Genomic DNA, 23565 nt, shown 5'->3' on the forward strand with positions numbered 1-23565 from the left:
AACACAACTACAATTTTAAAGTAAAAATAAAAAGATTAATAAAACATAAGATTAAACGCAGTAATTCAGATTACACTGACGTTTGACGGTGAACCAATGCATTTTTACTGATGTTGACTACTGTAGTATTTGAGGCATCTATATGAGCCCTTGCCTTTGTGAACATATGTGTGTGTGTGCACGCTCACATCTTAAGACTCCTCTCAGTAAAGGCGAGTTTCCAGGAGGAAGCGAGTCGTGACCCTCAAGTCCATTATGGCAATGGAGAGACTGAAGAGAACGCCGCAGGCTGCAGAGATGATCAAGGAAGTCACTTTCATGCTCAGCTCTCAAAGAAAAAAAGAAAAAACACCAGGCAGGACGCAGGAAGAATGCTGAAGGAAAACACAGAGAAAGGAGTAATTTTGTGAGGAAGCAGGGGCCCCTGAGCTAGAGCCTCTCTTTACAGTAAGTTGTTCACTGTCAACAGTTCTTGTTGGAAAGGCAAAGAGCTTGTTCCGGATCCCTTCAATATTCAGCATCTACCAAGTCCAACAAGATATTTGTTTTTCCTATATACAGCTGCACAATGTGTTGCAGTAAGCTGACATTTAAATATGTTTGTTAAGAAAATGCAACCTCTGTTAATCTGCTGCCGCACACGTTTGGAGTCTGAAGTTCAGGTACAGTTTTTAATAATCAGCAGCACTCCAACAGCTATCACTGGAATGGATGGCGATGGCTGGGTCTACCTCAGACTTTAATTACATTGTCGCTTCATCCACATTGTTTTGTGAGCTTGCATGGTGGCTGCAAGACAAGTGGTGGTTAAATGGTTAATCTGTTTGCTAAAACAAGTGCACTTACTGTCAGAAATCATCTCTGCTTTGTATGTCATGTAGTAGCATAATATAGTGTTAGGTATGACAAAAATAAGTTAATACACAACAAAACCTCCACATCAGTGGCATAAAACAGTTCAGGCCTGTTGATAAATGTGAAGCATTTCAGGGCGTGATATTCCTTTAAGATGGTTCAAAACTGCACTGCATTATTTTGTAAGAATAGGTTTCTTTTTTATCACAATGGTGGACATCTTGATTTGGAACAGAGCTCATGATGACATGTTTTCTAAATCCCCTGCCCTCCCTCGACACAGTTTTCAGGAGAAGACTGCACGGAAGAAAGAAAGAAAGACAGTGTATGTGAGTGTGGTTGAGGCAGCCGGTGGGAGATTAGCAGAGTTTTCTGCGAATGATCCGCACCGACTGGCCAATCTGTTCAGCTGGGGCCTCGAATTCACGCAGACGGCGTGAGTAGTGACACCAACTGCTGCGACAGAGAGGGAAAGCAAGCAGGAAGTTCTATGGCACATCGCCCGTCATGTGACCGGTCCGCACTTGGTCCCCATCCAGCCATCTGTTTTTTTTTTCTGTCCTTCTCCATCTTTCCCTCCACTGCTTCCGCTGCTGTAGATCTGGTTCCTTCCCTCACTCAACACTCAAGGGTCACGTGAATTATAGGAATGATGCGTCCTCGTCTGGTTCAGCCAGGGATGGAAATAAAGAAAATAATCTTGTTGAATAAGAAATACTGATACTCAGGTTCATTTTTTAATAGTTTAGAAGGGGGACTCATTACTTCAGGTTCTCTCCCTCAACTACTACTAACAGCCGATGCTCTTAATTTGAAACTATTTATATTATGAAACCAGCTCCTTTTCTTCTAGGACAGTCATAAGGAAATAACTGATGCTGTGCCCTGCATTAAAAGTAATATTCATCTTTACAAAGGCAGTCCCTTGGAAAAACATATTGACGGGAAAACTAAAATGACTCATTAAAACAGAAAAGGCAGAAGTTCACTAACACCTGCTCAATCACAAGGCCTGGAGTCGTACAAGGCACTAATCCTGGCGGGTTCACCTCCCGCCTGTGAACTCTAATCTCCAATGCTTCTGACAGAAGCCGCCACATTCTGACACACCGAGTCTGTGTTCATTCAGTGACAAGCACTGTTAAAAGAAGACAGTGCCAGCTGCACAGAATCCATATGGAATATAAAAAAGTAAACGATTCAGCACAGATAACACTGTAAGACAACAAATATAATTGTGTTGCGATGTCAAGCCTCTTCGGGCAGCTTTCATATCCCGCATCATTTGCCTGCATCGCTTTGGAACAGAACTTGTTTCAAACGGCTGCCTTTCTCTCCAATATTGTGCTAATGCATTTAATTTAATGTTCGCAGACGCCGTAATTGGTATAATATTGCTCTATAATACATTGAAGGAAACCTTAGCATTAAGCACTAAATTGAAATTTTGAAGCGAATGCTGAAAATTACTGTGGGGGCAAAGAAACCCCATTAAATGTAATTTGTTCTGCATGGCTGTGGGGGTAATGGTTACCGAGACACTCCTTTATTAAGTCGAATAGGTAGTGAGGTAGCTTCGAATTTGCTCTCTCTCACTCACACACGCACACAGGCGTTATGCTGTCGACACACTGTTAGTGGAGGTATTCAGCAAGGTGTAAGCTGTCGAATGCTGTTATTCCAGCCACAAAGGGAACGTTTAGCAGCCACTGGAGGGCTGCTGAACACACACATTAGACACAGTGCACACACACACAGTTTTATCTTGTCCTGAAATACCACCTCTACATCCAAGCTGAGGCTCAAACAGACTGCAAAAAAGAGGAAGAGGGTGGGGGGAGGACAAAGAGAAGTACCAGCACCCAAAGGAAAAAAAAAGACTTCATATACAGAGGAAGAGGACAGAGAGGAAAGGAGAAGGCAAGGATCAGAACGAGAGAGAAAATGAAAAAGCCCATTAAGAAAGAGAAAGAGGAGGAGAGGAAGTCAAGAAGAGGAAGAAGAAGATGAGGGAGTAAGAGGAACATGAGGAGGAAAGAGAAATAGAAAATGAATAGGTAAGATGAGGAGGATGGTAAGGAAAAATGGAGGAAGATGACGTAAGGAGGAGGAAAAAGGTGGGTAGACAGGAAGAAAGAGGAGAAAGAGGGAAGAGAAGAAGATAAGGATGGAGAAAAGGGGACCTGGAAAGAAGAAAAACAAGAAGAATGAGGAAAGAGGGAGAAAATCAGAAGGAGTATAAAGAAAAAGAGGACAGATGAAAGAAGAAGAAAGATGAGGGTGAGGAGGAAGAAAGTAAATGGAAGAGTTGTTGGAGAAAGAGCATAAGGAGGAAGAAAGGAGAGGACACAGGACAAAAAGGAAGGTGGAGGAAACAGAGCAAGAGGGTCAGAATGGTAGACTAATATGAGGAGGGAGAAGGTGAAGAGGCAGAAGAGGAGGAGGCCCCAGCGGAGGATGGAAGATCAAACACAGACTCTAAGTCAAACTCCACTGAGAGATCCTAAACCTCCTTTGTAATTGGAATTTTAAAAGTTAATACAAAGACGCTCCTCCAGTAAGATGTCTTTAGCAGATAGATGAAAACACAAACATGTCCTTCCAGTGATGTTTAAAGCTTTCATTTCCCTTCAAGCAGGAAAATTAAAGGAGTTTTTTCTCCTTTGGTGGAAGAATTGTTAAAATGTTTTAAGAACCAAAAACAAGAAGTCAGAGGTTGAATTTCAGACTATTGAGGAACGTGACGGACAAATTCATTTGTCCATCACAACATATATTTACACTGTTTATGCTGCACTGCTTGTGGCAAACAGCTCCATTCTTAAATACTGCTAAAGAAATAGCTCATCCTTTTCCTTTTTTTGAACTTTCTGGCAAACTGACACACATACAGTAGAATCTAGGTCTAGTGGGAGCACTAGGCTGTTGGCCAACTGGTTTTGGCTTCTATACAAGCATGATGTCACCAAACCTGGCAACCTCCCTGTGACAACCAGATTTACACCTGGCTGTTGTGGGCTGAAAAAATCTAAGTATAAGAGTTGAGCCAAAGTGCAGTGTGTGGCACAATAGGTCCAAGAATTCCACGCCTCAGTCAGGAGAGAGGGGGAGTATTACCTTCAGCTTGTACACAAATAACAGATCAATTGTTTTATCATCACTGGAAGAGAAAAAACAATTCACCATGACTTCATTCAGTGTTTGACTAAATATATGTCAAATTATTAAAGATGCCCTGCACAATAACAGCCGTATTTCATAACATCATGTCAGGAAGGCAGTGGGTGTCGGTGTGCAGCACTGGGAGCTGAAGAGTTTTGCTCAGTGGAGGAACAGATGGGAGAAACTCGCCAGGGGAGGGTGAATTCCGGTCAAAAAGAAGGTGATAGCAGAACGTGACCGCCAACATGTCCGCCACATACTTCTCCCTCTCTGTGTCTGCAGCTTTTCTCCCATTACACATCTCTAATTTGTCTCTCCACCTGTCTGCTTCTCCATCTTTGTCTTTTGCCTCATCACAACTTCCCCCTCCAGTATCATTCCTCATCTTTCTCTAGTGGTTTATGGTGATTTCAGTCATCAAGTCGCAAACACCCAGGTCTGTGGAGCTCTTACTCTTGTTCATATGTGATGGGGGGGGAGAGATATAGCGAGGGAGGCCGAATAAGCTGTCAACCCCCTATGTTAACCACACAGATCTTGAAAAGTAACATGGCAAATATATATAGACTGTATAAATGTGTTTGTGAGGGATATTTGGCTCAGGGATACTTTCAATATTTGCACAGGCCTTTTATGCAAGTGTGCAGTTGACCAGAATGTGTATTTTTCCATATGAAACTATATGAGTTTTTCATTTTTTGTTCATTTCTGATGAAGTTGGCCGGATTCCAAACTCCAGAAAGTTAGATTTCCAAGGCCTTTTTTTTCCCTCATTTGCTTATGAGCCTTTTTAGCGGCTCCTGGCCAAAAAACACACTAAATCCCCCCAAAAGCAGCGGTAACTCTGGGCGATTAGGAGTCAATGTAGACCCGAGGCGTGACTTTCTCACCCGGTGAGCGTGTGGAAGGCGGATCATTAGGAGTGAAAAACTGAACAGGGAAACTTTGAAGCAGTTCAACATTTAAATGACTGTAGAAACTAAGCTCTTCACAAGGAAGGAAAAGTTCAGTTGCTCACCATCTGACTTGTCTAAGAAACATCTGAGTTTTAGTCCAAGACATTTTCACCATTAAAATGAGTGACAGCGAGTCTCAATGAAATGATCACAGCATAAAATTAAACTTTACTACATTATTGTGCTTTTTAAAGGACAACAGGTAACAGAGTGACAGGCTGGAGCCTGCATCTTGGTGAAGAATGAACAAATTGCATGTGTGTCAGGTGGGCGTGTGCAAACAACAATGCACAACTTGAGATGTGTTTGAAGGCTTTTCAAGTCTCGGCGACAGGTGAAGCCATCATACCACGTCGGTATCAATCAATTTATGACACGTTCTCTAGTTCAGCCACTCAGTTTTACCTCATTTCCATAAATATGTCAAAAGATGTTTTCTAATCTCTATCTATAAACAAACAGGAGACCTTCTGCATCACTTGTGGGTACAGACCCACGTTTTCTGTACAGTGCATTTATAATGAAATAGTCACTCAAAAGTAGCTCCATGTACAGTTATGAAAAACACTGTAGAAGGCTAAATATTTTGAAAACTACTTGTACAATATATTTTGTACAAGTATGTAATATGGGAATTCCTGTGATCGCAGCTGAACATTCGAAGCAGGGAATTTGTTCTTCAATGACAAAACTACAGTGGCAGATGATGGTGTAATGATCACAACACATACACAGGTGAGCTCAACCTCTCACCACAACCACTGATTGTGTGAACATGTTTGCGGTCAGTCATGTCTAAATGGGATTTTAAAATGTGTATTTGGTCTTTAGTTACTCAGGCAACGTTCTGAAAATGTTTCCCAAAGGACAATAATGAATAGCATTTTAAAACAACCTGACAAATGAACTGTTCTCACCCCACAGTGCAACTACAGTTACTAACAACAACACTGCTTCTCTGCATGTCATACAGTGTGACATGAGGGGAGATGAACTGCAAGCAGCCTTCCTCTACAGGTTCCTACTCTGCGTTTAACGTCTCAGTACCCAGCATGCATTAGGTGGTTGTGGGTAGGTGAGCCTGGGCTAAATTATGGGTCTATACTGAGCAGTGTAGGAGGACAGTTTTTACCAGGCACCCACAGGCCCACATAACCTCAGCTAAGGCTATTAATACACAGAGTACAATCCTAAAAAGCCTGTCCTGCAGAGAGCGAGAGAGACACACACACACACAGAGGACAATTTCATATGTGATAAATGATACATTTTAAATCTCTTTTCATATGAACACACGTGCACATTAAGGTTGCATCATTACACATTTTACTTTTCAATCTATACAGGTATAGTTCATGTTTTCAATGCAATAATACATTTCAATTTTGATTCAATTTAATTTAGGTATTTCTAGTTTTTTAAAATGATTTTTCTCATTTTGACTCACTGCTCCACCGGTTCTAGAAAATGTCAGTTTGGGTAAAGCCGCAATAAGTCGATCATCAGAAAAATAATCAGCAAGAATTCTGATTATCAATACACAATTGAGGAAAAAATGTCCCAAAAATGCTGTTTTTAACCTCTCAAATCTGTTCAATAATGAATATATTTGGGTTTCAGACAAAACAGGACATCTGGAGCAGTCACCTTGCACTCAGAGAAACTGAAATGAATATACAGTAACTCCCTATTTTCTGACATAGACTAAACAATCAAACAGGTTGTGTAGAAACAGGAGGCCATATTGCCTTGTTATTAAATGCACAACTTGAACAGCAAGAAAAGAAGTGCCACAGAAGCAGCCACTGTGTAAGATTGATTACAGCTTTAACTACAGAAAAGTCAGCTATAATGTCATATTCATGTGTCCAGCCCGTCTGTTTCTTTGTTTCTCTGGCCTTATGTCACCACTAGCACATTCTGTCATAGCAGGAAAGGGGGGGTGAACAGAGCCACCAGAAAACACGGCCGCGAGCTAAAAGGAAAGCAACACACATTTCTGAGGTTAGAGTGGTGTGTGTTTTTGTGTTGAAGCGATGCCACTAATGATACTGCTGACTGTCTTTGTACTCACCATCTCTCATACGCAGATTTTTACATATTTATACACACACAGGCAATCAGAACAACTAATGCTACAACTGTCAATCTTGCTATCTTTTTTCTTCTACGTTTTCTCCTACACACAAACACGCTTGAGGCTTTCTGGCGCAGCACCATCACTCTGCTATACTGAGGAGGCAGGTGTTAATTACAGAGTGAAGCGGGAGCTAAAAAGGTGGACAGCTCGGAAAAGGAGAAGAAATTGGACACCTTCCTCACACGCGCACACAGACATACGCCGCCATCACCACCTCGCACACCCGCAGCAGCCACAACAACACACCTTTGTTCTCAATTAGAGATCCCATAACTCGCAGCTCATCTGTCGCTGCAGTGACGGCAGCTTAATCAACGCAAGACAAAGGTCTCAAAGTGCATCAGAGAAGGAACTGTCACTAACTGCCACTGCAGCTTAAACTGAACCCACATCTTATTCTTTCCTCAGCTAACAATGTCAGTCTATGTAGCTGCAGCCATTTAACATAGCATTTCCCTGCTAGGTTTACAAAACTGACTTAGGGTACACCACCACATTTTGTTCCACCTGAGGTCCTATGACCCCCATATTTTACTAATCAAAATTACTTTATTTATACAAATGTTTACTTTTATTTAATATCCCCTTACTCTCTACATTCTTTTCCATTTGTCTGCTGTATTATTATGCTTCAAAATTGCCAGATTGTCACTGCTGTGTTAAAGAAGACCATCAACAAGCCAAACAGTAACACAACAAACTTATAACCAAAGTTTTTCTTCCAGGTCACAACCACAATTTAAGTCCCGAGAAAAAATGATTCCACCGGTAACAATGGAAACTTTTACTCTATATAGAAATGAAATGAGTGAATGTAAATACAGTGAATTGTAAAATAAAATTCAGCCATAAATGCTATCAATAGTAAATAGTACCAAAATGGGGGTTGATGTACTGTATATATAAGCACTAAGCAGACCCTTCATACTCTAAGTGCACAGACCTCCTGAAATCCTCCAACATGTGGGTGGTCTTCCATCTTCTAGTAAAAAACCCAAAACTACTGTTGGTGGTGAAAGAACCTCTCTAAAGCTGGGGTGACGCAACAGCGTAGGTGGTCCCTCTGCAAAAGCAGGGGCCTTTGCATCAGTGAAATCAGTGGTCATAATCTTAAAAGTTCAAAGAGGAATAGAAGCGGCAGGAATCCCAGCAGCTCGGTGTCATCTACTAAAACAGACGGAGGAGAAACCGTTTGGACCGGAAATTCAACGTGGCATTACACATGGAATGCATAAGCTCCATCCTTTATAGTCTCAGCTTGTGTGTGACTTTCAAAGTAAGAGGTCCGATGCATTTGAAGGTATGCAAAGCTGGCGACGTGGAGTCATCATAAGAGCTCTGCTGATCTGCCTTTCATTTTCAGCGGGTGGAGGGGTGGTGTAAAGGGGAACAATGAGTGGGTGGGGGGGATCTGAGAGTGCCACAGGTTTGAGGCAGATGGGTTCTGTGTCAGCCATGACATGCGGTCAAATCTTCCTCAGCACATTTTTGGAGACCAACACACACGCACACCCCTCCATCCACATTTCTCTGATCAGGTAAATCTGGGCACCCTCTGGAAAGTTCTGGGGGATAAATGTTGCCTGAGGCTGAGTTTTGTGACTGGGCCCCATCTGTCACAGAGCTTCACTGGCCTCAGCTGCCAGGAGGGACGGCACCTCCTCCTTCACCACCACCTCCTGCTCCACCTCTTCTTTCTCTTTTAGAAAAAGACAAATAGGAAGACTGGAACAACGTGCAGGCATGCAGGAGCAGTTGATGCTTGTACAAAAGTCTGTTATTTGTTATTTGCAGAGTGGTAGTTACCTGGGTTGCTCAGCTGCGCACCAGCAAGTGCAAGATCATTAAATGAAATCCACATCAATCCAAACTCTAACAGCTTGGCCTTCAGGAGCTTTCTGAGGTAAAATAATATTTGGTTTGAATATTCAAACTCCTGCCTGAAGCATTAAACAAAACATCTCAATAAGGAGGAAAGAAACAAAATCAGCTGCACATTTCTACCAGAGGCTGAATCATCAAAGTATTTTGAGGAAAGAAAAACAAAGCTGATGTTTTTTATCTAATGAGGAAAGATGTTCTGTTGCAGTCAGACTGCGTAGTGTATGTGTACATATACTGTATGTAATTCTACGAGTAGCCAGAAGGGGCATGGGGGAAAAAAGATGATTTTACAAGATTCATTTCAAAAAGAAGTGTGTATTTTTTGCTCTGAAAATTCGCACGACATAACCCCAAAACACCTGAGATGTCACAAACAAAACTGACAAAAAACCCCCACCACAGACAGTCTTGAAAAATACAAATTGTCAAGCAAATACTTAATACTACAGCAAAATCATAACCAGGATTAGCTGTATTGTACATGTCTCTGTTGCATGTATTTGTATTATGGCACAGCCTTCCAAGCAGCACAGCGAGGGTTAACAGCGGCCCAGAGGAAATGCCTAATTCATCCTCTTTGGTTTGGTTCCTGTCGGAGCTATTTCCTGTTGGACGGGACCTACAAAGCACTGCCAGATCAATGAGCATGAATCATCTCACTATAGACGGCTTTTTTCATCTCACAGTTACACTTGCATTTAACCCAGAAAAGATCAAACAAGCACAGCAGAAAAACGAGCAGAAGTTCCACAAATGTCAGGATTGTGAGACGCCGGCACTGAAGAGGTCAAAGGTCAGAGTCATAGTGTTCAGAACATACATGTACAGAGTTTTCCGGTATGTGATAAATGATATAGTGGCACAGAGAAGGTTAGAGGGTGGAAAGATAATGTCTCTATTCTGATGTTAAGTTTGGATAAAGAATGCTTTGTCTTTTATTTTGGTGCTTTATTTATTCACTTTAACTACCACTCAGCATCTTCATGTTTTTCTGCTGTTGAGCAAAAAGCTTGCATCTCCATGTCAACTTTTCAAAAACTAAGAACACTGCTTTATTTAGTTTGACAGCAAACACATTTTAATTTGTTTGCTTCGACTGGTTTTGAAAGGTGCACACGAGCCAGACAGTTGTGGACTTTTCTCATCCGTGCAGAGCAGCATGTTGTTTTTATACTGAAGCTACTACGTATAAAAAAAACCCCACCATAACTGAAGTTATGAGGTTTTCACAGGATGGCAAAAACAACGGTGGCTCTCTTGTTTTTGGACGAAAACTCTGCAAACGTTCCTTGGAGTGGATGGGATGAGGAGATAACGAAACAGACGGGAGGTTTTACACACAACCAAAATCTGCAAACAGGAGCCAAGCAAAAGCAGAAACTACAGCAGAGGCCAGAAGAGAAGAAGAAAGCATGGGCCTCTTTCAAATCCTAAAAAAAAAAAAAAAAAAAAAAAATCTAACAATTAAAAAAATAACTGGAGAAAGGCGGAGGAGTAAAATTTCTTTTTTCTCCTAACTAACTAATGAAGAAAGTCTGGGGTTGCCGAGGACAAATCTCACTAAGAATAATAAAAATGTGCACCTTCTAAAACATATGGACACTTGGCACATTTTTTGGCACCCGCTTAATAGTTCCACTCCCAAAGTCAGACTCTGTGGTTTGAAGCACTGCGGCTGCATATGGAAGTGTTAAAGTTTTTGTCACCTTTAATTGACATCATATTGCATTGACTGAACTTTGAGAAGTCATGGTAAACACGTTCCCCCACCGTTACGGCTCGACCCGTGCGGGGAGCAGCCTTCCTGTCGCTGCTGCGTCCTAGGCCTGACATTTTTAACAGAGATTCAGCCAGGAAGAGATTTTTCTTTGTCTTGTTCCTCTGTGAGGAAAGTACAGTAGCTTGCGGGAACGCAGTGAAAGAAAGGAGACGCTAAGTGCACTGAAAGAGCATACAACATCAAAATTAATACTATGTGCTGTGTGAAATGGAATAAGTTATCAAAAATTGCTCAAATTAGGTAGGTTGACTCTCCCTTCTGGGCCAGACGCAGATCTCTGTAACACAGAAAAATGTGGGATGTAAAACTCTGGTTAGCAGCCGGCTCTCCCTTGGACATTGGTTTTTAAAAACGGGGTGTGGGTGGACTGACGAGACATGATTGATTAATGACTTACTTTTCCATTTAAACGCCACTGCTACTTTTTGCTCAGCTAAAAGTTGCACTCATTTAACTTTAATTTATGGGGTAACACAAAGGTAAGGCTGGATTGGCACTCATCCGCTAACTCAGGAGACAATGTTGGTGTCAGGAGAGCCTTGGTTGTCTTGGTGGGGGAAACACAGTGTGTGCATGAGCCTTCAGACTACATGTTTGAGGCTGTATCATAAATAATGCGCTCCATCTAGAAAGGGAAGGCGCTCCAATTAATGCACAGACAAATGTGAAACGTTAAAAAAGAACTTTACACAGAGCACAGTTCTAATTTTTTGTCCCTTCTCACCCTGTTGTGCAAAGGTCATCTGCATCACCTCAAGAAAGTCCAACAAAGCAGCAGAAATCTATGGAGTTCAGAGCCTGTTAAAAATTCTCTCCTGTTATTGGTTTTAAATCCAGTTTTGTGCACATCTTGTGTTGATTTTAAAATCTGGCATGATTTTCTTTTGATACCAAAGCACCGATAAGTAATTTTATTAAAAATAAAAACATTTGCTCCTCATTTTGATCACGTTCTGCTTCTGCATGTTGCCATATGTTGTTTGCCTGCTAGTTTTTACATTTGACGCTGCTCTCTGCATATTGAGTTGCTTGAAAATGAGATTTTGCAAATGTCAGAGGGACTATTTGGTTAATTAAAGGTTAAAAACAAACCAAAAAAAAAACAACTAGTTGTTGATTTCTATACTCGTATCCAAAAGAGGAAATATCATCATTATGGCCTTTTTTTCTTCATGGTATAAAATGTGCTTGCAGTCGTTTGCATGAAACCACATGCGTTTGTCATATACAGCACTTAAAAATGAAAGTTTGGGCATCAAGCAGATGAAAAATAACATTCAAGAACTTGAAACAAGAGTCACGTTTCTGCTTTTAGATGTAACTTTGAGTAACTGAAGCTGTTATTGGGATGAGTTCCAACAACCTGACAGTTATTTAGGTATGTGTGGCTCATTTCTCCCTTTCATAAAACTCAGTTACCCATTTGCATGTATTACCTGAACATATATTACTGACCTTCGTCCTCACTACTAAAAGAGTTCTAACTCAGGGTTGTGTATCCAACTCAGCTGTAAGGAACAAAATACAAATGCATATTTCATTAAACAAAAACCTCAAAGCCAAACCTAGATATTAGTCACTTTAGTAATTAAAAATGTATACTGCTCTGTGCCGTCTCACTGCATTATTCAAGACAGTTTTTTTTTCCTCTCCTCTTCTCAAACTTACATCGGCTCAAAAGGATTTTTTAATGCAAAACATTCCCTCAGAGTGGCTGTGTGCACTGCGCTCGACTCCTCCGGGTGAATTAGCAGACTTGTAGCAAATGAGAAAAACACGGTGAATTTGTATTGGCAGCAGTTTTCGCACAGGTGCCTCAGACAGGGTGTATTGTAATTACAGCAAATCACATTTGTTGGAGGGGAAAAGCTCCAGATAGCGAAACATGGAGAGAAAATGATATGTCTGTGCACTAACATTAAAGAAAAACAGTATCATTACAGCTCTATCAGAAAATAGCAAAGGATTATGGCTAATAGAGTGTGAGGACTCTGGTTTGTCTCAGCCGTCAAGTAGAATATGTGACGTGACAAACAGGCTTATGACTTTACTATTTTTGAGAATAAAATGCAGGAGAAAACATCTGAAGAAGCTTCTGTGTAAATGGACATAACCTTTTCATTGACATAAAAGTGACTGTCAATCAGTGGTTAAACTGTCAATTAGTGACTTCGCTGTACCGGGAGTGAGGCGGCAAATTAACTGGCCAACGCAAGGACAAAAATTTTGAACTAAATTTTAAGGACATGACCCCGTGTCAGTGGGAAGTCATGAGTAGCAAAAGAGAGAAATAAGTCCAAATTTTGAGATAGTAAAGGCTATTTTCCTTCTATGTGAAGTCTCTAAAGTAAACATTTGACATTTTAAATCTAAATAATATTGTAATAAATTGAAATTTTAACTTGTATTGTTGACATGAGAATTTGTTTATGGCACTCCTTTTAAAAAGACAGTATTTGTTTAAATTTTCTTTGTATTATTTTATGGACCCTCAGTGTGTCTGAAATAAAAGTTTGATTAAGTATATTTCTATGTATGTATTAATTCAAATTAATAAAACAGTCCTCTAACTACAGAGTCAGACAGAGGAACAGGCTTCCAAAACATACATACAGGTCAATGTGGAATTTTGTAATTTGGGTGAGCCAACCCACCTACAGTACACACAAAAACTAAAACTACAACAATATTTCACTAAATCAAACAACATAGGAGCCCGCCCAGAGGAAAACCTTCAAGACTGACTCCCTCTAGCTTTCCAGCCAACTTCTAAACATGAGAAAACTCAGGTTAATATACTGTATCACTGCACGTTAACCCTACAATTAAACGCTATATCAAATCTAATTAGGTCCTACATAACGTTACTGTGGATGTTCAAATTAAAGTGCAAGCTGCTAATTCCTTCAAAAGACGACCAATTATGAATCAAAGTGAGCCGAGCAGCACAGATGCTGGCAGTGAACCCACTCACTTAACAAAGAGGAGATAACACTCATGCACATGCGCGCACACATGCTTAGACAAACACCACCTATAGAACTGAATGATATACATGTACTGTAAGTGAATGCCCGTGCATGAAAACACACAGCAGTTGATTTTGCAGCAGACCTTTCATAGTGGCGCATATTAGTCACAAGGCATCTTCCACATAAAGTTTACACTGCCTAATCTATTACCCTCTAAATGGGATTTTAATTGAATTGGCATCAAAACGACAAACAATGACGCCTCTGTTGCAATTAATAAAATCACAGTGCAGAATCTATGAGGCTTGATATGAACCTCCATTCAAATCAAGTTCATTAATGTAAATGCAAGCCATTCAAAGAGGTGCACAATTTTTCAATCTCGCCGCACCCCCACCCTCCTTAATAGTTTGATTTTGAAAAGGAGGCCCAACAACAGAGAGAGAGGAAGATCAGATGTGTTGGTTTTATTCTAGCAAACATGAAAAGAGGACGGTGACACCTTCTTTTCAACAACATGGCAGCAGCTGGCAAGTTAATGTGCGATCATTATGAATTATAGATGCAGAAAAAAAAAGCATACAGATACACCAAACAAATGAAATGATGAAAGTTATTATTCTTATAACATATTTCAACCAAACTGCAGATTATTGCTTGGTAAATTTAAATAAACATCTGATGTGAAAAAGCAGTCATCTCTATCAATATTGAGAAACAATCATTACTCCTTTTCCAAAGTGCTTACACAGTTTTTTTTTTTTTAAACCAGAGCCCTTCTGCTACCAGTGGCTGAGTAAATACAATAAGGTGATTAAAAGGGGGAATGCTTTAAGCATGGCACTAATTAAATGGATATGCTAATGCTGTCATACTTAGCAGATGGAAGAAGAATCACTTAAGTGTAATGCACATGTTATGGTATTTTCGACATGACATGGAGGCCCTCGTGGGACTGCTCTCTGCCGTCATGTCGTGTTTCACAACTACTCGACACAACACATACACAAACACAAGTGACACAGTCAAACCTACTAAGTTGTGAGTGTGTGATTGCAGCCACCCATACGCATGCACTGTACAGATGTCAAAAGGCTGCCGGTTATTTTGATGAGAAGAAATTGCTTTAATGTATGTTTTCAGAAAAAAGAGTAGAGGTCTTTATGTGAAAGGCTGTGGAGACAAAAGAAATATCAAGATCAGTTTTTTCAGATCAAATGTAAAGACAAAGTATATTAAATTAAATCTACTAGGGATGTAATGACAACAAAAACTCAATACCATACTGCCACAATGAAAAGTCCATGATATATTTAAAAAATGACAAGATGAAAAATGCCCTTTACTAAATAAATCATCATTTTTTTGTATGATTCCCTTTTAACTTAAAGTGCTCCTGCTTTCCTTCATGAAAGATGTATGCTATCCTGTCTCAGTCCTAAACGTGGCTAGTATTGCCTTTGTCCAGCAATATGTGTGAATTGTTCAGTGTTTTTCATGCCATTTCTTGATAGAGGAAAACATAAATGCTGCCACATAACAGCTCTAAAAGTCAACATTAAGACATTCACTGTGTCAGTTTCAGACCTGAACACAGATATTCTAGCAAAATAACCTTATGTAATATCCTGATATATATCGTCACAAGTACACAATGGTATCGAGACATTTTCCTGTCCCAATATTGTGAAATTACAAATATCATTACATCCCTAAAATCTGCATACTGTTTATACAGTTTAATATTTGTGAAAGCTGTGTCATAAATGTGTTATTTTGTCCATCCCATGTACATACAATAGTTTCCAATGAGAGGCAACTGTCAAATTGATTTTAAGAGAAAGGTTGTGAAACTTTGATGAAGGATTCCGGCTTCAGTGATCATTTTATTCAAAGCAGGTGTCATTTTTTTGTTGATGTCCCACATGATGTGCACTCCCTCCACTGCACAAACACATGCACACATTATGTCTCACGCAATGGAGAACAAAGGTAGCAGGCTAAAAGAAAAGTCTGAAACCACCCAAACAGTTGGGGAGAACCAAAGGTTCATCAGTCCAAACTGAGAACGCCTTCGTTATTCCCCATCCAAAGACCAGCCTAGTCAGCCCACCACCATTACCGCTCAGCTACTCTATCTGCATGTTTCCCTAATTATGGTCCATGTTTATTCCCTAGAAGACCAACTTCCAACAGAGATGGCAGGTTGTGTAATCAAAAGTCTTACTCTTGGGGATCCCAAACTGTAACCGCCTGTAAATGAAAATTGAATATTTTGGAACTTCATCTGGGGAGACACCATTAGCCTCAAAGAAGTCTGACATATTTGTTTATTCCTGGAGTTTCTGAGCGTCTTGTTACTGGTCGAATGAAAACCACAAAGATCTGCAAAAGGTGTGATCGCAAATAAAATGTTTATCCATTCGCGTCTGTACAGTTACCCCAGAAACATGGGGTAAACAAAGACAGCAACGCACTAATGATCACATTAGCTTCAAAGCTGAGCTACTGTACAGCAGCAAAATGGAATTTTTCATCCATGACCTTAAAGCAACAACTGCACAAGAGCATTAGTAGCACTTCTGCCATCAGACTTCACACAAGAAACACAACTTTTACTTGATAATTATAGGCAGTTTGCTGTTTCCTCTGAGACAGATGCACACACAGAGGCTTTTTTTATAAAGACTTGAAACCTGTTGTTGTGAAAATTGTTCTTGTACCGCATGTCTGGAATTTGCTGCTTCTCCTAATTGTAAAAAAACTTGATGTGATGAAATGTGTTTGAACTCATGTGGATCTCATACACAGTCATTTAAATAGAGCTGAATTACTGTAGCTGCAGTTTCACAACAGAGTAAGCTGTTTGCACCTACACGTTCTAAGTGTGCATCTTTAACTGCCTTAGGACTCGCTGTACAACAAAACACTCAGGTGACTCTCCTATTCACCGACATAGCAGCGACAGTCAACATCCTCCTTGGAACTAAGCAATGTAAGAAAGACCATGAAAAGCTTACAAATCTGATTTGATTTCCAACACCTGTAATTTTCAAGGTAATACATCATCTCAACAATCACTGTACTGTACTCAGAGCAGCTAATATTTAATACAGGAAGCCATGGAAAACATGGCTAGCTTAAGCAAAATGAAATGCACCTTTATTAAAATAGGGTTTTTACTGATGAAATGAAAATAAAACTGGGCAAAATATGCATTTTTCCTTCAAGACTGTCTGCAGTAACACATTTTTCACACTAAATACTATAAAGTGTGCAACTGGATGCAGCTAACTTCCCTGGTTTAATTCCAACAAGGGGACGTTTGTCTTGTGGTTATTCTCTTGTGTCCTGTTTCCATCGTCACCATCAGCTGACAAAGAAAAAAGTAAACAAATACATAAATAAAAGGTACCAAACTGTACTTCCTGTGAAGCTCAGTGTCCACTTTCAAACCCCTTTTCACACAAAGAAAGCTCCCCAGTGGACCAGAGGACAGCCAGGGTCTGTCCAAAAGATAATTAGACCCCGTCCAATTAACAAATCAGCCACAGTCAAAAAGAGTAGCAATGCATGTCAAATGCATTTTGCATCTGCCTCATAAAAAGTGGTTTTCTTCTGTGGTGTACATAATCCCAGCTGAGGTGATGTCTGCTTGGTTGTGACACACAGACTCCTGCGACAGGAAACCTCAGACCGTACCAGAACAGATTAGACTGGATCCAGCCTGACTGAGGACCTGGGTCAATTCAGCCTTTGGACTGTTTCCTTAACAAGTTCAACTTCTGTTGAAATAAGTGCTGACTGTTGCTTCATGTTTCGGTGACATTTGCATTAGTGAGCAGGAAAGGTCCAACCTCAGACATTTTGACACTTACCAGCTATTTTTGTAACAGTCATTCTTCCCACAGTTAACTGGTAAACCATAAATTTGAGTACTTTACTTCAGACAATTGCTGAAGAAAGACTGGCTCAACCATCAAATTGAACATCACAGACTGATGAGATCAAACAGTGGATGACAATCTGCGGGTGGATCTTTTCTTTAAACTGTCAAACTCTGGGTGTGCACTTTGTCACGACGTTCTCTCCCACACAAAGTGAAATAAAAGAAAACAACAGGCACCGGAGGCAGGGAGCCTCCAGCACCGTCTTTTCGTTACTACTCTCACATTGCAAGTACAACCTGGAAGAGAGGCTTAACAGTCAGATCAGCAGTCAGTGTCGGGGATCAGATGAGCACACAAGGTGAGGGAGCTCCAGTCACTCTGGATTTGCCCTGAAGAAGAACAGCCTGAGGCACATTAAGAGCAGATAAGAAAAAACCCTCACAAATTGAGGAGGCGATAAAAGGCTAAGAGGCACATTAACAAAGTGTCACGTTTTTGAACCATTTGGTCGGGGAAGTTAACCAAATATGAGTGTGGCGTAATGTTCCTTTAAGCTGTCATTTAAACTTATACCTATCATCATTCCTGGCCTTAGCGTGCGCGGGGGTACTGATGATCCAACGAGGAGCACACAGTTGATTAACTGCGCCCCATCCAAGCGTTGCTTTCTCTATTTCTGTCAGGCCTAATGGCATTAGATCAGTAATTATAAGATTATTCACAGTTCACGCGGGCCTCACTGTTAACTTTTGAGATATGACACCATTATCTTCTTCTAATCTCTTTTTCTCCGAATTACAGCACAGATTCATATCGCCGCTTTGACGGCTCGTATGTCGCGCTCATCCTCAAAATGGCACACTGTGTCTCTGTTCAGGTTCTGTTCACAGCTTTTGATCACAGTCTCTGCTGGAGCAGCGCTAACAAAAGCTCTAAACTTCAGCCTACAGACACATGGCCTGGGTATGGTCGGGGTTTTGGCTTCTTGGGGTAAATTTACACATTCATGTACTGTTAACAGTTCTGTGTTTTGATGAAGAGACACCTGAAAATTGCTGAGTTTGGATTTGTTCATGCAGCAAAGTGAGAAGGATAAATAGAGATACTGCGCATACCGAAACTTAAGATCGGCAAGATTTATAACATCAGACGGAGTGATGAAACCATCTCAGATCAAAACCAGCAGGAGTTCTACTCTCCCCTCTTTCAGGGGCCTTTAAGCAAAGCACCTCTGTTTACTCTGTGGCAACAGTAGAAGTGTCCTAATTTGGATTTTCTGTCCTAACATGTGGCTTAGATCTCAGCTTTTTTTGCAGTTCCTCAATTCTGATTCATCCCACACTGCAAAAATCCCCTTATCAAGTCTTTAAGACCCATGTTCCTTCAAAATGAAACAGTCTGTCAGAGTAATAATGCTCCAGCCTGTTTTCAATTTTATAAACTGTTTTCCAGTTTTTTTTAAAAACCATTACGTTTTAGTTCATTCTGCAGCAACGAGCCTTAAGGGCTACACTTACTTCATAACAACATGCACTCTCCGATGCGTGCACAGATACTGTATGTTGCGACATGTTTGCCAACAAAAAAAATTACATTCAGTTTTACTCTCAGGTACAAAATCTGTGTGCAGTGTAATACATTTTGAGTTCGAAACTGATGTTCCACACTTGCCGTCACAGATGACAAAATATACAACACACCTGCACTAACCTGCACCGTGGTGTATAGAAATGTTTCAGCTTTATTCTTTATTGCTTTAATATAAAAATGCTAAGGTCTAGAAAAATTTTGATGTACATGATCTCTGGAAACAAAGTGAAATGTTACTGTTCTGGCAGATTGTTGAGGCTTGAAAATTCACTTAGAGATACAAATGATGGGATAAATTTGTATCCCAGTCGAAACTTTGTCAAGTTAAAGGTCAGTGCTATCTTTTCACTGGTGAGATTTTGCAGTGCAGACAGGTATCTAGACATTTTCAGCCAGAAGACCACACAGCTGATCCCAAGGTCAATATGGACGACAAATAAGCACCTGATTTTGCTAATGTCTGAAGAAACATTTGACTCAAATCCTGAAGCCACTTACCTCAACAGAAATATAAACCAAAATGGTGGTGATGGCAAACCTAAGGTTTTAAAATAGTCTTTCAGCCACCTCCAGCCAGGTCTGCACCAATCAGAAGCCACGTTCATGCGTCACAGATTAGGGTTAAAGTCACTTCCTTTATGCCTCCACCTCTACCGCTCAGCCCTCTGCCTCTCATCCATCATCTCATCAGAGCAGAGAAGCAGGCTCCTCACCCTGCTCTGTAATTAAACACCAAAGAGTAGCCGTCACAGCAGGGAACGGCGGCTTGTCGCTCCCTGGGGTGAAGCAGAGCCACCACCAGAGACGGAGGAGGAGATGGAGGAGGAAGCTGCAGCAGAAAGTAGCCTACAAGCACTGCAGTAGAGCTGTAGACTGAGGTTACAGATGCTGGTCTCCACATTGCTGGGCCTCTACCTGCAGCTGACAAGTGCTATAAAAAGAACCCCTCAGCAAAGAATAAGACTAAACTATTCAGACATACAATATCATCATAACGGCATTATATTTTTGTGTCTCTATTTACAATACAAATCCATAAATGAATCTGCAGCACAACAAGCTTAACCCTAGATGTCAGCGGCTCTTCAGTCACTCCTCCAGGATCACCTCTTCACCTACTGCATACTTTCATCGCTGGACTTCAAGCAATAAAAAAAGGATCAGCAACCCTAAGAGGACACAAGTATTAAAATGAATATGTCCAGAATGCTCTCTGCGGACCTAGGCAAGAGAACATGTCTCATTTATATACTGATACAGAGCAATTAAGCAAATTACATTAACAAAGGGCTGGAGGGCCGTTTTGCTAATAGTGTATCTGACAACCTCTGGGCAGACACGGGACTGATTCACATGTAATTTATGGCGCCACGTCATGGCCTGTAGTAACAGGATGAGCGTGTTGTTTAACAGCATTATGAGGAGATAGATAGATATATAGATAAATTGACAGACAGTTTTCCTTGGGGAGATTTGATGGCGCCGGCAGCATATTAGAGCACAACATCATGAAGGCAGGAAGTAAACAACTGTGGCCTTGTAAGGCAACTGTACATTGAAGCGAAGTGTTTACAAGCTGAATGGCATCAGCGGACTCTTTGAGGTTAAAGGACCTCGGAAGGAAATCACTGAAGGCCCCTTGCGAGGGAGCGAAAGAGGTAAAAGACAAGTGAAGGTAAATCTTTAACAGCTCAATCAGCTCCAAACACATGCAGGATGACAGTGCTGGTTTGTCTAAGGGGCTTGGCTTAATTAGCCTGTGCTTTATTGTTAATGAACTTCATGCAGTTGTTTGCTTGTATAATCAAGGCAAAGAAGCAGAACTGCTAGCTAAGGTGCCAAAAATAAGCTGACAAAAGCATGGGGGCCCTCCTCGATTACCCCCCTCCCCTGGCCCTCTCCCTCCTCCACCCGCTCTCAAATGGAAAAGCCAACTGCCTGCTTCATAAAACTCGCTTAGCAAGACACTGAGACAAAATGGACTGTAAAGTTCGTTAGATGGAAATATTAAAAAAGAATTAAGCTAATGGAGATAAAATTAAAAGAAATGAGGCAACAAACACTCCGCACCAAAAATGGCATCACGATGACAGCTAGAATTTCTAATGACGGACTACATTTGGGGAGGAGAAAAAAATTAAATGGCATCCCATGCTTAAATTTCTTTGAGGAGTAATGATCCGAGAATGATGCTCACTCCTGGCACCCGTGGGGAAGAGGGGGGAGGAGGGTGCAAAGGCATCTGAAAATAACAAAGAAGCATGTCCTGCAGTGAGGTTTAGGTAGCATGTATAACATTACACTCCAATAAAAGGCGTGATCTCTTTGCTGTGATTTAGTCTGATAGAGAGGACGCGTCACATCGGCTGAAAGCTCTCAGCTGACCTACGGATCTTAACAAATGAGCTGTGAGTGGCTCTCAAGGTGGGGTCTAAGGTGTCCCAGAGGGCCTCTCATAACATGAGGAAGAGTCGCCAAAGACTGTTCTCATCTGGAGACCGAACAAAAACAGCTATTTTCATCTTAAATTCCACTGTTATCTACAATATAAATGTCACCATAATTTCTACTATTATCACCATTTGTGGAGTGCAGGTAGGTCTACAAATCAGTACAGTAAAAGTCAAATACTCTCATATAAACAGTGGTGAAAGAAGTACTCTGACCCCTTAATACTGTAACAAAACCAAAGTGTAAAAACACTGTTACAAGTCTTGTGTTCAATAACATTAAAACATACTTAAAGTAGTAAAAGTACTCACTATGGAGAATGGCACATTTAATATTAATGTGTCTGACACTAGTGCATTAAAATGACTGATGCATTATTATCACACTTAACGTCGCAGCCGGTAAAGGTGAAGCTAGTTTTAAGTAGCTTGTATTTTACATGCTGCTGGGTAGCTTGTGAACTTTCCACTGGGAGATCAGTCTATGATTATACTGTAGTTACTGTATTAATCTGGTAACTAGTAACTGAAGTTATAAAACATAAATGGAATGTGTAAAAAGTACGATATTTGCCTCTAAAATGTATTTAAATCAAATTATGAAATAGCACAAAATGAAAATACTCAAGTAGAGAAACCTCAAAATTATACTTAAGTACAGCACTTGAGTAAAAGTATTTAGTTATTTAGATCAGTGCTTAAAGGTGACGTACTGCTTGTCTAACAATCACAGAGCTCGAACAATGCTGCTTTGTGCAAGCACACAAATTATGTGGGTGCAAAAGGTACGGTTACACATATGTACAGTTCACAGAGCCTCTAATATTCAATGAGTGATTTCTACTTTCCTCCTAAAACAACTTCCAACTTTGTGCAAGTTGCTTCCACTGTCTCCTCACATGAATTTGAATATGATGAAACAGAGGAGCTTCCCAGGGAGGCTGTCCTTCTGCTGTCACAGTGCTACTTTCCCAGTCTCTATTAAAACAGGCCAAATTTATTACCAAAGTTTCTGAAACAGGATTTCTTCAGTACAGCAGAGGATTAGGCCACTCCTGCTTTAGGATCAAAATGCAATAATTAGGTAGAACATGAAGCCAAAATACGTGAAACACTTTGGAACTTGACACACGCACAGACGTACAGTACACACACACACACACAAATCAAGAAAAATATTCAGGCAGATTCTCAGAATGAGCAAAATCCGGGATACTGTGAGGCCTTTTCAGCAGTGCCAGTTAATCTCCTCAAGGAGAAACGCAAGATGACAATGGCAAAGCACCTCCAATAACTGGTTCCAACAGGCTTACCGTATTAAAACCTGAAATGAGTACTTCCCCTTTTAAGTATGATCCATTATTTCAATCCGGCAGAGAAAATTCTGTCTTTGAGAATATTAATAACTCCCATCCACGTGCTAACATGACAAAAAAAAAAAAAAAACAGCCCCCTCCTGCTCACTCCTTCCTTTCCTAAAAGCTGTGTACCTGGCACCACTGCAAAGGTCTCACCAAGGACGGGCACTTGAAAGCATCGGTCCTCTTCCGTTCTCCTTTTTTATACTTATTTTTTCTCCTCTCAAGCTTCAGAGCCATCTTGAAGAAGACCTTGAGGCCCCCTTTGTCGTCTTCCCTTGAAACAAAACAAATAGAATTCAGGTCTTTTGATTGGCTTTAGAGAGCAGATCTCGCCACGTCTCCCTCCCATCATGTGAGCCAGAAGTTGTGACTTCAGAGGAGAGCCCCGACACTCCTATCTCTGCATTGAAATGAGACCAGCAGGTCTTGAGAGGATGTCTGCTAACTTTCTTCCCACATTCAACCTTGTTACAAAATACAGAGTCTTAAAAACTTAATGCTGTTGCTGCTTTTACTTTGCAGCAT

At 40.7% G+C, this 23565-nt stretch overlaps 1 long non-coding RNA gene across 4 annotated transcripts in view; it reads right to left on the reverse strand.

Annotated features, from left to right (window-relative positions):
* LOC109955799 (uncharacterized) overlaps positions 1–23565 on the reverse strand; it is a 131927-nt gene that overhangs the window by 50464 nt on the left and 57898 nt on the right. For 3 of the 4 annotated variants that reach the window (XR_002274339.1, XR_002274337.1, XR_002274336.1), the window contains exon 5: positions 189–289. The exons of the other annotated variant lie outside the window; for it this stretch is intronic. This is a non-coding gene — a long non-coding RNA (uncharacterized LOC109955799). The remainder of the gene's footprint in view (positions 1–188; positions 290–23565) is intronic. 4 annotated transcript variants of the gene reach the window in all.

This window comes from Monopterus albus, unplaced genomic scaffold (assembly GCF_001952655.1).
Source record: "Monopterus albus unplaced genomic scaffold, M_albus_1.0 scaffold16.1, whole genome shotgun sequence".
In the NCBI taxonomy this organism is placed as follows: domain Eukaryota; kingdom Metazoa; phylum Chordata; class Actinopteri; order Synbranchiformes; family Synbranchidae; genus Monopterus; species Monopterus albus.